Source organism: Eleutherodactylus coqui, chromosome 5, assembly GCF_035609145.1.
Source record: "Eleutherodactylus coqui strain aEleCoq1 chromosome 5, aEleCoq1.hap1, whole genome shotgun sequence".
NCBI classification, from domain to species: domain Eukaryota; kingdom Metazoa; phylum Chordata; class Amphibia; order Anura; family Eleutherodactylidae; genus Eleutherodactylus; species Eleutherodactylus coqui.
In genome coordinates, this window is record NC_089841.1 from 125,807,465 (window position 1) to 125,826,253 (window position 18,789).

At 43.9% G+C, this 18,789-nt stretch overlaps 1 pseudogene; it reads right to left on the reverse strand.

Annotated features, from left to right (window-relative positions):
- Window positions 1–8,877: 8,877 nt before the first annotated feature.
- On the reverse strand, window positions 8,878–13,315 carry LOC136628804 (tigger transposable element-derived protein 1-like; annotated as a pseudogene).
- Between the last annotated feature and the right edge of the window lie 5,474 nt (window positions 13,316–18,789).

Consider the following 18,789-nt stretch of genomic DNA (forward strand, 5'->3'; position numbering starts at 1 on the left):
ATCATTGTGGCTTAACCCTCCTTTGCCCATATGGGCTCTTCATAACATCAGCTACCAATCAAGCTGTCAATCAAGTCCAACATCACCCACTGAGAATGAGCGGTGGGGTCCGCCAACCTGACACACTGAGTGCAGTGGGAGCTGGAATAATGAACAGTCCATACGGACGAAGGAGGGTTACATTCAAAAACATGGAAAAAGTCAACAGGATTACTACTACAGAGCAGTGGAGCCAGACCCACTGATTGCATATCATGAAAAGTCCATTTTAAATCAATGCATTGGTATGCAAAAATATTTTGTAATTAGAATAAATTTGCATGTTTTAACTGCTTTTCTCCTGAGCTTGCAGCATATAGCTATACATTACAAACTGGAGGACTGAATTTCTTGCAGTCAGATTGACCAACAAAGTCTGCAGCTGGTGGGGGGTGAGATGTTCACAGTAGGGGAAGTGGGAATATCATATATAAAAGTAGACAGCTGAGGAGGGAGGGCTTGAAGATGTGCAGGCAGGTTTTATTCTAATATAAATAATGAGTTTTATTGTTCAATCTAGCTAAGAAGTGCGGGCAGCCAGCATTACTACCTGCTGGTACCCAGTGCATGTCAACGATGTAAGTCTGATTCTGTCTGGGAACATAATCAATTTTTTTTTAGCCTTACTTTCTCTACCACCACTGCTACCCACAGTTCCACTCATCTGCCCCTTCAGCCACCAGATCCGGGGCAGCAGTGAAGATAGAGAGAACAGAGATAAAAAATGATTCCGGATAGGACCCATCTCAGATTGCCGACTGGAGCCAGGAACTCATGAAAGACCAGCATTTCCAAGATTCAGTGGACAGCTTTGAGGCGCATGCACGGTCGTTGTTTTGTATGGTTGTAAAGCATTTCATTGGGAACTATAAGTCCGTAAACTACGGTGAACTTGTGGAGAATACGCTCACTTCTGTTCCTGAACACTTGGGTGTAACATGAAGATCAGACTGCAGGACCTGCAGGCATTTTGGATGGATTTGCAGATTGTCTCAGTGATGTAAGTGATGAACAGGGTGAACGATTTCACCAGAAAATAAGGACTGTGGAAGAACAGCGCTGCGGACGATGCAATACGCATATGATGGCAGACTACTGGTGAAACATCCAGAGCGAATGTCCAGGAATATCTCATTGCAGGAAATCAGAAAAATGTTTTCTTCTTTTGTTTTCTTCATGTTCTAGGCTTCTTGGGATTTATCTTTGTATAATCAGATTTTGATTGACAGTCATTACATTTATAATACATACATATAATATTTGTTGTTGTTGTTACTAACTATTTAGATGTTGATGACCCTAAAGCCGAGCTCCCTCCATGTTTTTTGGTTTTGCATGCCTTCTTTCAGTTGTGTGATATCTATACCAGTATCTGCTCTGACAGTATCAGCCATCGTGTCCTTTGGGGGCCAGGTCTTCTTTTGCCACTGATTTGTCCAAGCATTATAGACGTTCATATGGTCATGTGTGCCACGTTCTCGCTGGAATCCTGCCTGTGTATCAGGGTGAGCCACTTCAACTACTGATCTCAGTCTTTCCTGTATAATTTTGAGAAGGATCTTGCTTGCATACGGAATGAGGGCTATTGTTCGGTAGCTGGAGCAATTCTGGGAGTTGCCTTTCTTTGGTAGAGGGATGAAAACAGATCTTTTCCATTCCTGTGGCCATTGTGTGGATGCCCATACTTCCTGGCACCCCATTGTGATGGTTTTCACTGGTACTGGCAGTAATAGCTCTGCCGGTATCTTATCTATGCATGGTGCTTAATTTTTGGCTAGTTGTTTCATTGCCATAACCACTTCTGACTCCATAATGGAAGCTCCAAGTCCACAGGCTCCACCTCATGCAATGGTCCAGGTATGTGGTAGCAAGCATATAGTTCCTCTGAGTTTTTTCTCCACCTATCTTTGATACTCTGTTGGTCATTCTGTTCCTTCCCATTTTTGCCACTGATTGTGCTGTTGCATACCAAGAAAAGGTTTTTGGGTCATCTTGACCTGTGAGAATAAGCTTTGCATATGGCCTTTCCTGGCTTATGCTTCGAGTTGTTTGCAACGCTCATTCTAGTCCATTTCCTAATCTTTCCTTGCCGCATGCTGAAAATCGGCATTTAGTTGCTGAATAGAGATGAGCGAACGTGTTCTTAACGAACACTTACGCACCCGGACACCGGCTTTACCGAGGACTTCAGTGTCCGCGCGTAAAGATTCGGGGGGCGCCAGGGGGCGGGGAGAGGCACGGCGGCGCGGGCGGCAGCAGCGGGGAACAGGGGGGAGCCCTCTCTCTCTCCCTCTCCCCCCCACTCCCCGCCGCACCCCCCCCCGCGCTGCCACGGCGACCCCCGAACTTTTTTCGCCCGAGCACGGAATTGCTCGCAAAGTTCGGTGTTCGGGCGAAAAGGGGCGGAGCCGAACACGTTCGCTCATCTTTATTGCTGAACGTTGCCTTTGCTGCCGGCCGCCTTTGCTGCTCTTCTTTTATCAGCTATTCTGAGGGTTTGCTTTGACAACCAATAGCGTCATTTTTCCTGCTTCTTATAGGTGAGATGCTTACTGGCTGTTTCCATAACTGTGGACTGTATGTCATGCCATAGTTCCTCTGGATGTTTTTCTGATGTGTCAAACAGCTTGAATCGGTTTTCTACCTCAAAAGTGTATGATTGGGGGATTTTAGAGGTGTCGAATGTTCTCAATGGAGCACCTTTCTTCATGCTACAGAATTTGATTTTAGCTGCAAGGAGTTCATGATTAGTGCTGCAGTCTGCGCCAGGAAAGCTTTTTATTGCAAAAACTGAACTTTGCCAGCAATAATTACACAAGATGTAATCCATCTGATTTCAATGGAGGCCGTTGGGAGATGTCTACGTGTGCAGTCGGCATTTGGGTTGCATAAACCATGTGTTTCTTGGCACAACTGTATCAGGTGATCCTTGGCTTGGTTTCTTTCACCAAGCCCAAATCTTCCTGTGATGGTTGCTTCTGGCTGGTTGCCGACTTTGGATTTGAAATCGCCCATAATGTAAATGATGTCCTTATTTGGCACTTCGTTTAGAGTTTTCTGAACATCGGCATAAAAATCTTTAATGGTTTCCTCATCAGCATCAGTCATTGGGGGTATAGACTTGTAATACTGAGATGTTTACAGGCTTACTACGTGTCCGGATAGCAATGATACGGTCGCTGATTGTTCTAAAACTTTCTACTGCCTTTGAAGTCTGCCTGTTTATAATAAAGGCTACTCCATTCCTCTTGATTTCCTTGTGTCCTGCATAGTGCAATGTGAAGTCATCGAACTGAAAATATCCATTATCTGTCCAGTGCAATTTGCTAATTCCAAGAATATTAATGTTAAATCTTGTCATTTTGCATGTCACAATGTCCAATTTACCCAGTCTCATGCCACTCACATTCCATGTTGCTAGTATGTGAGCTTTGGTACAGCGCAGTCCTTTCCTTTCATCATGAGGTGCATCAGCAGCTGGGCTTTCCCCCAGTTGCATCATGAGGAAAACCCTAACTACTTGTACTCAGACCTTGCTCTTCCCCAATAGCATTTAGAGAATCCTTTGGCCTGGGGGGCATACCATCGGATACTATATCTGAATCATTTGAGAGCTCTTTTATAGGGTTTCCAAGGCAAAGCTTTTACAGGGTAGGTCCCCAGGTCTTTCCCTAACCCTACCCATTTATCCAGGCTTGGGACCAGTGTATATGAATCACTCCTACATGGCAGGGTTACATGTATACATTTATATAGACATATGTCATATGTTGATAAGCAGACCTGATGGAGAAAAACTAATATCATTTTCATTCTAAACTTTCCGTCACCAAAAATTGTAAAATGTTGGGAAAATCCCTTTAAGATGGGGTGTGTAACATGAACATACTGAGTATTGTACTCTATGATATGATGTTCACCGCATCTGTCCCTATCTTCATTCTCACCTTGTCCTGTGGTGTCTGTTCACCTTGTTATGGGCCTTGTGTGTATGCTTTGTGTCTTGAGGTGTAGCTCATCATTGGTGTCACTGGGTATTAGCATTGCTATGCACCAATACAACCAATGATGTTGGTGATTTTTATGTATGCATGTTCAATGTCGAAAAGTGTCTTCTATCATCGATATTTTTATGTGTTTACAATGGCCAATCATTATAATCAGTCAAAAATAGCTCAGTCTTATTCTCTCTCTGCTTCATTTGGGTATTTGGAAGGATTTTTTAAAAGTAACAGGAAAATCCAGCTGGTAGCCAAGCAGGAACCACATCCGGTACATGTACTTAATTGTAGAAGCAATTGTCCAGCACACGAGATTCCATAAATGCAGCTTTATTGTAGAAAGCTTTATAATCTACTATCACATAAACTGGTTTTTGTGACAGTAGATTGTAACACTTACTACAAAGCTGCTGGACAAATGCATCTAGTTCTTATGTGAAGAGATCCCTGGAGTGGTGTGCGGCTGCTTCTGAAGTTGCTGTGTTTTGTCTGATGTCAGAAGAGATGATAAGTAAGTGATAAGACAGTGAGACAGCCTTACTGCAGAGTAGATGTGACCACCTTGGAACATTTACTGAGGTGGACCAGACACAAAAAGGCTCCTCAACATAAACAACGTAGTGTTATTCTAACATGGAATATCCGAGGACATAAACATTTTACTAACACAAAAAGAAGTGGGTAATTCTTCTATTTTCCCCCTTGGCATGAAAGGGGGTTATTCCACCAAAATATTTAGTATTTGCCTGCAAGATAAGTGATTAGTGTTTGATCACTCGACGTCTGACTGCTGGGATCCCCAGTAATGACTAGTGCACCTCTATTCTCCCTAGGGAACAGAGTGGCAATGTAAATGAAAGACCACCACTATATTTAAAAATATGAGACATTTCACCCATGGATAGGTGAGAAATCATTTTGATGGGATAACTTCTTTAATAAAATGCTCTGTGGTAACATACTGTTACTGTAAATGTAAAAGACAGGGTCAGCGCTCCACATATTCTGGAACGTCACCAAGAACGTATTTCAAGGGTTTAGGCATCACAGTATTGGTGGATGCCTAAACCCTTCCTGATTTCCAAATGCATGAGCCTTGAATTAGCGTATAAGAAGGTGTCACACCAGGAAATTATTTGCCACTGTGAAACAGGTGAAGAAGCCTTTCTCTGCTTGCCTAGCAGCTATCAAGGACCATGACAAGAATGCAATAAGCAACCAGCAGGACATCAAGAAGAGATTGAAACAATATACAGAAGAACGATATGCTGGTGCCAGCAGTGACCACCCGGAGGAACATGGGGGCCAAGAGGATCTGGAATCAGACCTGCTGGAAAGTGAAGAGGAGTGGGCGAATGGACAGCTGCCAAACAGTAAAGCACCTGGCATCGATGGAATCCCTGCAGAACTACTCAAACCAGTCCCAAGAGCTGCACTTGCAGCACTATGCTGGACAATGTGGAGGACCTGCACATGACCAAAGAAGGGCAATGTCAAGGACTGTGGAAACTATAGAACAATCACTCTGATTCCCCATGCCACCAAGGTGTTTCTGTAAATCATCCAGATGTGCTTGGGCAGTATCCTTGATCAGGAACTTCCTGATGTTCAAGTTGGATTCCGCAAGGGCAGAGGGACCCGTGACCACATCGCGAAACCTGAGGTGGATCATGGAAAAGGCAAGAGAGTTTCAGAAGAAGCTCTACCTGTGTTTCATTGATTACACCAAGGCTTTCTACTGCATTGAGCGTGGTCAGCTTTGGGAAACACTGAGGGAGGTCGGAGTACCAGCGCACCTGATCATGTTGTTCAGGTCCCTCTACAGTAATCAAGAAGCAACAGTGGGAACCAGATATGGGGATACATAATGGTTCAATATCAAAAAGGACACAAAACAAGGATACATCCTCTCTCCTTTTCTTTTCAACCTCTATGCTGAAGTGATCATGAGGCAGCTGGACTTAATTGATCAGGGTATTGGGTTGAAAATAGATGGAAGAACCATCACTAATCTAAAATACACAGACGATATGACCCTGGTAGCGGAGACAGCGAAGCATCTGAAAATGCTGATCCTGAAACAAAAAGAAGAAAGTGAGAAGATGGGACTTCACCTGAACATCAAGAAGACAAAGATAATGACCGCTGTCAACAAGGAAGTCCTCATAAAGGTCAACAACGAGGAAATCGAAGTGCTGAATAGTTTCATATTCCTTGGGTCCCTCATCGATCATAGTGGTAGGTAAGATAAAGCATTGATTAGCACTGGAGGGTTTGGCCATAGTGAGCATGGACCCAATACAGAAGTGCAAAGATGTCTCAGTCACTATCAAACTAAGATTAATCACAGCCATCATTTTCCCAATTACAACATATGGCTGTAAGACGTAGACACTGAGGATAGCAGACAGAAGAAAATTCATTCTTTCGAACTGTGGTGTTGGAGAAAACTTCTACAATTTCCCTGGACGCTAGGGTCACCAACAAAGCTGTTCTGGAACTTATCAACCCAGAGATGTCCTTGGAAAGCAAGAGTACAAGACAGAGACCGACTTACTTTTGACACATGATGAGGGCGAATTAGCTGTAAAAAGAGATGCTACTTGGAATGGTCAGCAGTAAAAGGAAACAGGGAAGACAAAAGACATGTTGGCTGGACACCATCAAGAAGGACACATGAATGGACATCAGGCAATTGAAAGCAGCTGTAGAGAATAAAGAAGCATGGGGAGGACTGGCCTACAGAGTATCCAAGAGTCAGACACGACTGAGTGGATAGGATTGGAAACTGGTGAATACTTTGAGGAGCAGTCAGCACCTTCATAATTTGGCAATTTAGTACACATACTGGCTACAGCAGGCTTTCTGCGGGCGCTTATCTATAAAGCAGCACAGGGATTTTCTGTATAATTAGGCAGAGGAGAGGAATGCAGAGAGTGAATTGCAGTGAAAGATTATTGAGGTGTACTGTTACACCCAAAAGAAGGGGGGGGGGAGTTACGTATTGGGGGCATATCTATCTAATAGGGGGCCTACCTACCCACCCCTAACTGACTTGTACTATGCAGGCCACTAAGGGAAGCATTATCTGATGATAGTGGCTTAACTGTTAAAGAGTAGTTACATGTATATTATACAGACTTAGGCCGCCTGCAGACGGGCGGGTCGGATCAGGCGGTGAGGATTCTCGCCATGGGACCCGACCCCAGCGCCTGCAGGGAGGAGCGCGTACTCACCCGCGCCCGGCGGCCCCGGCTCTTTCATGTGCCGGCTGCCGGGCAGCCGGCGCATGCGCAGACCGGAGCCGGCAGCCGGGTGAGTGACGTTTCTGTGCGGGGCTCGCAGAGCCCCGCACAGAAGTAGGACATGCCGTGGTTTGTTTGCCGCACGAGATTTCGCGTGGCCAAACCGCGGCCGTCTACATAGGAGTGCGTATTGTAATGCACTCCTATGCAGGCTTTCAGTGGCGGAAATCCCGCCGCGGGATTTCCGCCCGTGTGCAGGGGGCCTTACAATTACAATTGTCCCTTTGAAGGCAACCAAAAGGCTCATTTTGGTCCTTGGTAAAAATAAGTTTGTAATCCCTGATCTAGAGAATTAGAAATCATTCATAAGAAATACAAGTACAGACAGAATTAGTCAGTCGCACAGAAAATCTATCTTGTAATAGTTAAATATTTTAATCCTACCCACTGGCTGAACTATACAGACGTGAGGAAGTTATACAGTTATGCTTTTTTCCTATGAGATACACTGCTGAAAGCCTGATATACCCATTCAGCAAGACAGCTCCCCTAATTAGGTGAGCTGCACACAGTCACACCCAGCAGCAGCATAGTGCGTACTGAGGAAAAACCTTAAACCTAGGTTTAAATCAGGCAAAATTATTCTGAAAAGTTAATATTTGCACATTGATGCAGGGTACAGAAATATTATATAATTGTTCATAAACTGTTTATGTATTGTAACGCAGCGGGTGATAAAAAAAAGAGTTTTGCCCTAGATAACAGCACCACCTACTGCCCTGCTTGTAAATTACAATACTGTATATACAGAATACTGTATACAGATAGTCCCCTGCTTACGAACAGGTTCTGTTCCAGTAGGCTGTTCGTAAGTCTGAACAAATGCGCATTCAAATAATATAATTGTTGGGTGAAAAAATAGTAACAAAAATAAGATCTTTAATCTTACCTTGATAAGGTGACACAGCAGGCGTAAGTGGACTGGCTTTATTTGGCGAGTTACTGACTGGAAGTGGAGAAGGCGATGGAGGAGCATCAGAAACAGGAGACAATGGTGCATCAACAACAGGAGAAGATGGGTCATCAGCACTAGGTGATAATGGGACATCAACATCAGAGGGAGGGTGAGAAAGTTTTGGCGTGGATGCTCTAACACCTGACGTCGATGGCACTGGTTCAGGGTCATGATGAGACTCATCACATTTTTCCATCCTCTTAAAGAACCGGTCTAAGGATGTCCGGATGGTGGCCTTCTTTTTCTTGTCATACATGGCCCAGGAGCAATGAAGTACATCATGGACAGCTGCTGCAACCCTGATGTACCGTTCCACATTCAGGTCCTGTGATTCAAAGAGTGACAGAGAGTCTTCAATCATCTGAAATACCTGTGCCATTATCTTGGTCTGGAAATGCTTTGGTGCTGGTTCCACTTCCAGTTCTTCTTTTTCTTCCTCCTTCCTCTGGTTTTCCAGTTCCATGAGGTCTTCATTTGTCAGCTCCTGGTGGTGCACAGCAAAATATTCATGGAAGTTCTGTTCCTCGAGATCAAGGTCAAGCTTCTCGCTGATGCTCACTAAGGTGTCGACTACATTTCATTCTTCTGCTTGTAGCTTTGCTAAACTAGGGGAGTCATGGACAAACATGGGGCACAGTTTCTTCCAAATCCCCTTCCATGGTGGAAGTGGTAAGTTCACACCATGAAGCATCAATATTCTTTATGCCATTGAAGATAGTGAAGTTCTTCCAAAATTCATGCAATGTCATCCCAGAATCACCCTCAGTTGCATTCAGTGCCTGACAAAATGTGTGATGGAGATAATATTTCTTGAAGGTTGCAATGGCCCCCTGGTCCATTGGCTGGAGTAGGGAGGTAGTGTTGGGTGGCGGGAAAACTACCATCACATTTGCATGAAAATCATCCAAGAAAGGAGGGTGGCCCAGTGCGTTATCTAAAAGGAGGAGAATGTTGAAGGGAATGTTCTTCTCCCGGCAGTACCTCTCCACTTCGGGGATGAAAAGGTGATAAAACCAGTCTTGAAATATAGCAAGAGTCATCCAGGCTTTTTTGTTACTCTTCTACAGAACTGGACGTGAGGCCTTAGCTATATTTTTCAGGGCTCTTGGGTTTTCCTCATGATACACTAACGATGGCTTGAGCTTCATATCTCCTGCAGTATTACTGCCAAGCAGTAGCGTCAGTCTGTCCTTTGCGGATTTGAAGCCCGGCATAGACTTCTCTTCTTTACTGATGTAGATTCTGTCTGGCATCTTCTTCCAATAAAGGCCTGTTTCGTCAACATTAAATATCTGCTGTGGTGAAAACTCACCTTCTTCGTTAATTTCCCTAAGTGTGGCGGGGAACTCCTTGGCTCCTACCGTATCTGCGCTTGCTGCCTTTCCAGTCACCTTTACGTTATGGAGTTTAATACGTGCCTTAAAGCGGTTAAACCATCCATGGCTTGCAGTAAAGGTCCCATTTGCTGCTTCTTCCCCATATTTTGTCTTCACGTCTTCAAAAAGACATAAAGCCTTCCCTTGAATAAGCATTAGGCATAGCGGCTTTCTTTTTTGTTGACAATCCTCCATCAAAATGCTCAGAAGTTTTTCAAGTTCCCCAATCACTTTTCCATGTTATCTGCTAATAGTAGAGTGCAAAGGCACTGAACTTTTCACTTTCCATAATCTTATTCTTGTTTTTAAGAATTGTACCGATGGTAGAACGATTGATCAGGTACAAGCGAGCAACATCAGACATCTTCTTTTCGCACTCCACTCTTTTTGGAATGCCCACTTTTGTTTCCATCATGATGACCTGGCATTCTTTAGCACTACCCGACGCATCACCACTGCTTTTAAGCTTAACACCCAACATGTTCAAATGCGCAGCACACGTTCTACTGAAACCACGTGGGTACAGTAAAAGAAAGCTACTGTTTACAACATACGATACTCCCGCTCGCTGCTGCCGCCGAGTTACGTGCTATTTTTTATTTTGAAACCTACTTTGTTCATATGTACCGAAGTTCGTAACTCGAACGTTCGCAAGTCGGGGACTATCTGTACTACTGTATGTGTTAGGTATATATATATATATATGGAGGCTTATCACTGCTGCTATGCAAATTGGATTCCCTGCTCTGTTTATTGAATACCTGCACAGAAGGAGAGCAATTCAGATAACAGCATATATTACTGTACATTCACCAAAAACTATTTAAATGTTTAACATTAGCGGCATTGTCCAGTCTTATATAAATACAGCTTGGCCCCTTAAGGTCATGGCCTATTTTGGACCTAAGGACGCAACATTTTGGGGGATTTTCATCTCCACTTCCCAAAAGCCATCGACATAGCCATATGAGAGCTTGATCGTTGCGTGGCAATCTGCAGTTTTTACTGGTACCATTTGGGGTACATGTGTATTGTTTAACTTTTTGTGGAGGGGTGGGGGGGACACAGTGAATAAAAACACACAATTCTGATCTTTTTTTAACCCCTTAGTATCCACCGGATAACTGCAATCACATAAAAGTGTAAAAAAGTTAAATATTCTGCTCCCCTTATGGATCAGATCCATGAGAGAAGCTGAAAGTACCCACTGCCGTCCACTGCGAAGTCCCGCGACGGTCTGGTCCTTTCAGGACCTAACGTTGCCTTCTGCACATGCGCACCTGACGTTATACATCGGGTGTGTGCACAGAAGGACGTACAGCTCTGGAAATTTAAAGCCCCTCTGCTCCTGGCTACCATGTGTAGCCAAGAGCAGAGAGATATCACCGGGGACTGCAGTATGCGGTTCCTAGTCACATGATTGGTTATCCAATTTTAAAAAAAAGGGTTAAAAAAAAGTTTTAAAAAGTTTAAGTTTCATCTCTCCTTACGGATCATATCTATGAGGGGAGATGAAATTACGTACCTAGGGCCACAGATTTATCTGTGGACCTTACCCCAATTCCTGCACGCGTGCCCATCATCAAATGGCGGACTTATGCACAAAAGCCACGGATTGCTGGGGTAATTTAAAATCTCCCTGCTCCTGACTACTAAACATAGCCAAGAGCCTAGGGATCATACGAGGGGCTGCAGTACGCAGTTCTTGATTACGTGATCACCGTTATTCAATAGTAAAAAAAGGTAAAGTTTAATCTCCCGTCACGGATCTGAACAGTGAGGAGAGGTGAAATTACTTACGTAAGGCCTCCAGCGATGTCACCCAACGGGATCCTCATCCATGGACCTTTCCCCAGCTTTGGCGTAAATGCCCGGCGCAAAAATGGCGGTCGCAAGAGCAGAAGCTGGGGAGGGCCCGGGAAATTTAAAATCTCCTTGCTCCTGGCTACTAAAGGTAGCCAAGAGCCTGGAGCAGGGACTGAGGGCCATAGTGAGTGGTCCCCCATCATGCGATCACCTTTATCCAATGGATAATGGCGATCACGTAAAAGTTAAAAACAGTTGAAATGTAATGCTCCCTCGGTTTGAGCCCCCTTGTGCATGCGGATACAAGATTAGGGCCACAATGGGTATGTTTCTGAACACAGGACAAACAGGGAGATCATTTTTGGGGTGAAAGTCTTCATTCTTATATGTGCTATAAAAAAAAAAACTTTATAAAATGACACAATTGCCAAAAAAACAAAAATTGCAATTTTTTCCTTCTGCTTTGCATAGATTCATTCAAAAACTGTAGGGTCCGAATACACAGTACACCCCTAGATAAATTTGTTAAGGGGTCTAGTTTTCAAAATGGGGTCATTTGTGGGGGTTATCCATTGTTTTGGCCGCTCAAGGGGTCTACAAATGTGGAGTGGGGCCTAAAACACCTTCAAGCTAAATGTCTGTTCTGAAAGTCACAGGCTGTTCCTTTCGGTTTGGGCCCCATTGTGCATACATATATAAGATCAGGCCACAACGGATATGTTTCTGAACACAGGACAAAAAGGGGTATCCATTTTGGGGTGTAAATCCTCATTTTCAGGTGCACTATAGAAAAAAATCCTGTCTTTAAAATGACATATTTGCAAAAATATGACCTTTTATTTTTTCTCCTCTAAATTGCATTAATTCCTTAAAAATATTGTGAGGTCAAAATACTTATGAAACCCCTCAGTGAATACGTTAGGATGTGTATTTTTTTAAAATGGGGTAATTTGTTGGGGTATCTATCATTCTGACACCTATGAGCCCTTGCAATCTTGGCTTGGTGTAGGAAAAGAAAGTGCTGCTCAAAATGTTGATAATTAATGTTAAAGTTGTACATCTCTTGAAAGGTTAAAAAAAATGATTTTTCTAAAATGTGCTTCCAGAGTAAATAGATGGTAAGTAAATAGATCAAAATTTAAATCGTCCAAAGTTTGCACATATTTGAGACATTGCAGTTGAAAATGTGAAAAAATTAAAATTTTTACTTTTAATTAATTGACACAAATTCTATCATGCTTTTTTTACCACCTGAGGGCTCAGTCAGACGGGCGTTTGATGCACACTTTTTTGCACAAGACGCAAGCGCACAAAAATTCACGTGACTGAAGTGGGAGTCACGCTGAAGAAAAACGCACTTGGCTAAGTTTATGCGCACATAAAGAGCGCTGCCCGCTATTCCCTGCTGCGGCTGTGACAGCTGCAGCAGGGGATTCCTTGCATGTGCAACCCCTGGTTGCTGTCACATTCAGGGGTTTCACCTTGTGGTCAATAGGGCCAGAGGCAGCCCCATTGACATACAGAGAAGATCGCGATCCTCTGGCACAGGTATGACAGCTGTGGCAAAGGATTTCTTCATCTCTGCGAGGAGTCCCATTGTCACTGAACACTGTGAAAATCACTGAACACAGAAAATCTTTAACTCCTTACAGATGCTGCAGGGTTTGGACCTCAAAGGGATTGTTTGATTATAGAACAACCCCTTTTCAATAGGAACCCTATGTAAAATAACAAAAACAGATAAACTTACCCTTCTGCAGACGCCAGAATCCAGCGCTGAAGCCCACATTGGTCCCGGAGATTCCTGCGACAGATGATGTCACAAGAAATCATGTGCCCGCTGCAGCATCACTTATATTATAAGTGCCATGATGCCAGGAGTTCAAGTACGTGATGTTGCAGCCCCTCATTGGGTGTAGTGGTCATAGGATTTCCTGTGACATCATCAGTCACAACAGAATCCAGGACTGCAGCTTGCTGCAGTGTTGCGTCCCCAAGCTCATGGCATTATGGTGGACACAATATGAGTGCTAATGCCAGGAGGACCAACGGTGCAGCCTGATTGACTGCAGAGATTATGTGCTTTCATCTGGCCATTTACCTGTAAGCCAGTGCAACGTGAGCTGCTCAGCTCTGCTTTCGGGGGTTCGTTGACAGGTGAGTATAAACTATTTTTTTTTATTTTATAATGGGCCCAGCTGCTGGAAAGCTTTTTATACTGATAAAGCCCCTTTAATAAGGACTTTATTAGGATTAACTTTCATTACTTTTTTTTGGAAGGGGGGTGGACAAGAAAAAAGCTATTCTTGTACTATTTTTTCAATAACTAATTTTTATTACATTTTTCCAAAAAGAAACTAAGTACATACAAAAAGGACACAAGTATCTAAGCAAGTACAAAGCTAAAAACTAGAGATGAGCGAACGTGTCCGTTACGGACACATCCGCACCCGGACACCGGCTTTAGCGAACACTGCAGTGTTCGCGCGTAAGTGTCCGGGTGCCGCCGGGGGGCGGGGAGATGCGCGGCGGCGCGGGCGGCAGTAGCGGGGAACAGGGGGGAGCCCTCTCTCTCTCCCTCTCCCCCCCACTCCCCGCCGCACCCCCCCGCGCTGCCACGGCGGCCCCCGAACTTTTTCGCCCGAACACCGAGGTGTTCGCAAAGTTCGGTGTTCGGGCGAAAAAGGGGCGGGGCCGAACGTGTTCGCTCATCTCTACTAAAAACCAATGTGTACATAAGAATCACAACTTGATAGTAAGGTAACTAGGCAAGAAAAATTTGCAGTAAATATAATATGAATATCATATAGTAGTCTGTAGGGTCCAGATCAGAACATTGTAGACCATTTCCAGGTTTTAAATCACCATAATTTAGAACAATCAAGCAGAACCTTGGACCAATGTGCTTGGACCAATAATGAAACAGAGAACAAGACTAACTAAAGGGAGAGGCACACACACAAGGAAACATTAGGGAAGTAGGTGATTGTATAGGCCGTAGCCATTCCTAGAATGGGTAGCGCAATGGATTTCATCGAGAGATGAGGATATTAAATGTGTCCCATGGATCCCAAATTGCTTGAAACCAATCCGGCGTGTTGTTAAGGAATGCTGTTAAGTATCCAAGTGAGCGGATTTTTTGCAGCCTGATAAATAAGTGCAAATGGATTGGCGGAGCGGTTTGCTTCCAAGATCGCACTATAAGTGAAGTCGCTGTCAGACAGACATGAAGGAACAACCTAGTGGAAGTTTTATTCAAGCACTTGGAAGAAGCTCCAAGAAAGTGTGTAAAGCGATCTAAAGGTCTATGAAAAGAAAAAAAGATCCTCAGGTTTCCAACTGCCCTCCAAAAGGCAGAAAGAAGAGACCAGTCCCATGTATTTTCTTTTTCTACATTCACCATGCAGGATATATGTGAATATATTAATACAGGCTTTTGATAATCCTTCGATCGTTTAGACAATACACTGCAATACTTCTGTATTGCAATGCATTATGCCTCTCACATCCTGTTACAGCTGACATTTGCTGCAGTTGGTGTGGGCACAACTACTGAGCTCACGCCATAATAGTAGAGCATGGTATGGGAACTACTCATATTTAGACCCTAGACCAAAGGGAATACAACAGAGTTAGAGACAGCAAGGCTCCCACTAGGAAACAAATGCCACATTATCAAGGCCTGCATTCTGCAGTAACTAGGGCTACTATGGTAGTCCCAGTTATAAGGTACATATATGTTCTTAAAAATGATGTTCCCTAATGTGTCCTTATCTGATTGGGAACATATTGTATTAAAATAGTATAAATAAAACAATTCAACAAAATACACTGCCTCAGAGTAAATGCACATCATGAAGAAAGGCTTGAAACGAGACGAAACTCAATACACAGATAGAGAATTAAGCTCTGAATAATCAATTTTAATTTCAAATAATTACACGCCTCTTATGGCTAAATAAAGAAGATGATTAGTAAGTAGAGGGGTCACCATGTTGGGCGATACAGTCATTAACATGACATGGCACAGAGTCAATGAGGCTGTGGGAAAGCAATCGCTTGACATCCAGTAGTGTCCCTCGGAATCTAAACTGAAGAGAGATCTGAAGATTGGGCTGGCCAAGGAATCACTCGGACACCTTGAAAAGCATGCCTACTGATTCTTGCTGTGTGGGGCCACGCATTATCCTGCTTGAAAATGGTGTTGTAGAAGATATGGTAGTGCAGTTGGCTGCAGCACCTTATGAACATAACAACGTGCCGTCACTGTACTGCTGCTGTGTACTAGAGGTGATCAGTTGTTGATGCTGATGGCACCACAAATAATAACTCCACACTGACGAGCTGTGTGCTGCTCAATTCTTTTGACCACCAGCTGCAAATTCGACCAACGGTTGTTGTATCCCCTTTGGTTACTGCCATGTTACAATACAAAGATGTATCGGTAGTATGTAGCCCTACGATGAAGCTTTTAGTAAACTCATCTGTTTGATGAAATGGCCTTAACGACGTCTCATGAGACAACTTCACTCCTTAAAGCAACCCTCTAATCCTGGAGAAACAAAGGGGAACCCCCTCCTCTCTGACTGCACACCAGTATAAATCACTAGTCCAACACACTACATGCTATGCTGAGTCGACAGTGCTGCTCACTGTGTGCATCAGGTAGTCAAAGAAGCGTTGTGGCCATCTTCATTTGTGCAGAAGCAGAGAGTCACTTAAATCATTATGTGGACACAAATAACACCCACACAAGGCAGTTTCTGTGGGTGTCACCTGTCCAAAATTAGCTTCACGGGCTGATTATCCCAAATCATGTGACGGACGATCAGCTGATGGACAGGTGTAGTGGCTTGAAGTATACATATCTGGCCCCTCCATAACTGTTCATATATGTGTCCCTAAATGTCTGTCATGTCTTCAATGTGGATGCACTATGCAATTGTCTTGTCAGTGATTTATGTGTATTGCACAGCTGCAGCGCGCAAGAGGTTAATGTCTGGAAAATGTAACAGTTTGTGTGTATCCAATGTTGTCATGTGAGCGTAAAAAAAGATATATGTGCTTGCAAGGTGTGCAAATGTGTTGTTGAAGTCTTGAGTCTTTGCCAAGCAGTCAGTCAGTGTAGTCAGCCCGCCAGACAGCGAGTGAGTATGCAAGTCTACCCGTGGGCAGGAGACATCCCCACCTAGGCCTATCCAACATGGAAGAAGCAGAGCGATATGTCCATCTACTTTGAATGGAGAATACCTCGTCTTGTCCCCAGTTGGCATAGAGTTAAGAAGCTACCATGGAAGGATTGAGAGAGTGCCCTAACAGACAACTAAACAGTGAGTGTTGGCCGGTAGAGAGAGTGAGAGAAGTTGTCTGGGAGAGTGATCCTACAGATAATGTGGACTGTACATATCAAGATGCCCCGAGTTGCCTCCCTGCCTCCTCACAAATGGAAGTTGTCTTAACCCCTTAGTGACGGCGCTATCGTAAAACTACGTCCTGCTGTTGCAGGACGTGTATGGAGGGAGGTAGCGCCGCTATCTCCCTCCATACAGCGCGGGCGTCAGCTGTTTATTACAGCTGACACCCGCGGGCAATAGCCGCTCGGCCGTTCGCGGCTATTAACCCTTTAAATGCCGCTGTCAATTCTGACAGCGGCGCTGTTTGGGGGTCCCGCACGGCCCCCCCGCGGTGATATCGGGGGAGCCGTGCAGGTGTCATGGCAGCCGGGGGCCTAATGAATGGCCCCAGGGCTGCCTTAGCAGACTGCCTATCAAGCCATCCACACAGGGTGGCTTGATAGACTGCCTGTAAAAAAGCAGTATGACGTAATGCTATAGCATTACGTCATACTGCAGGAGCGATCAAAGCATCGCATGTTAAAGTCCTCCAGGGGGACTTCAAAGTAAAGTAAGAAAAAAGATCAATAAAGTTTTTTAAATTGTAAAAAAAAAAAAAGTTATAAAAGTTTAAATCACCCCCCTTTTGCCATATCAATTATTAAAAAATCTAAATCATAAAATAAAAATATGTATTTGGTATCGCCGCGTCCGCAAAAGTCCGATCTATCAAAGTAGTGCATTATTTTTCCTGCACAGTGAACGTTGTCCGAAAAAAAAAAAAAAGAACGCCAGAAATACACTTTTTTAGTTACCCTGTCTTCCAGAAAAAATGCAATAAAAAGCGATCAAAAAGTTGTATGTATTCCAAATTGATACTATCGGAAACTTCAGGACATCCTGCAAAAATTGAGCCCTTGCACAACTACGTCGACAGAAAAATAAAAAAGGTATTGCGCGCACAAAATGACCGCAGAAAATAATTGAAAAAAATTAAATATCTTAAAAAAAAATACAAGTACTACAGCAAAAAAAAACTATATAAGTTTGGTATCGTAGTAATCATAGAATAAAAATATCAGGTCGTTTTTGTTGCAGTTTGTGCGCCGTAGAAACAGGACGCACCGAAAGATGGTGGAATGTCGGGTTTTTTTTCCATTTCTCTCCGCTAAGAATTTTTAAAAAGTTTTTCAGTACATTATATGGTACAATAAATAGTGCCATTGAAAAATACAACTCGTCCCGCAAAAAACAAGCCCTCATACAGCGACGTCAATGGATAAATAAAGGAGCTACGATTTTTTAAAAGAGAGTAGGAAAAAACAAAAATAGAAAAAAGCAAAAAAGCTCCGTCACTAAGGGGTTAATACCAATCCTCCATTGCAAGAACTGTTGTGTGTTATCCCTGCTGGATGTTCCAGTAAAGAAAGGCTTTACTGCCCGTTCCTGGTTTAGTCTATTTAAAGTACAGCCCTGTGTGTGTGGACTATATATTGCACCATCGTCGGAGTTCACCGCAGTGGTTGGAACGGTGACGTCACCCGTGACATATACTGAAACTTGTGAGATTTATACAGATAACCGTATCACTAGCATTGCCTGGAGACGCCTGCCAGGGCCTTGGCCAAGGGTTGCATACGTCCCTCAGGGAAGGAGATGGTAGTGCCACCATGACATCCCTAACAGCTACCCCGCCATCTCCTCAGCTATGGGCCCTGCGCCTTGGTCACTGCACAGGGGCCCTGAGTGGTGGGCCCCCATCTATCAACTACCGATGGTCTATTCAGAGAATAGAACATAAATTGAAAAAATGCCACAGGACCCCTTTAAAGGGGTTCTGACATGAAAAAAAAAAAATTGTACTCACCTTGCCTGGCCTGGCCCGATCGCCAGGCATGTCCCCTCCAGCCGGCATCTTCTTCTGTGCCTTTAAAGCAGAGCAGGAGCGGTCAAAAAGACCGCTTCCTGCTCTGG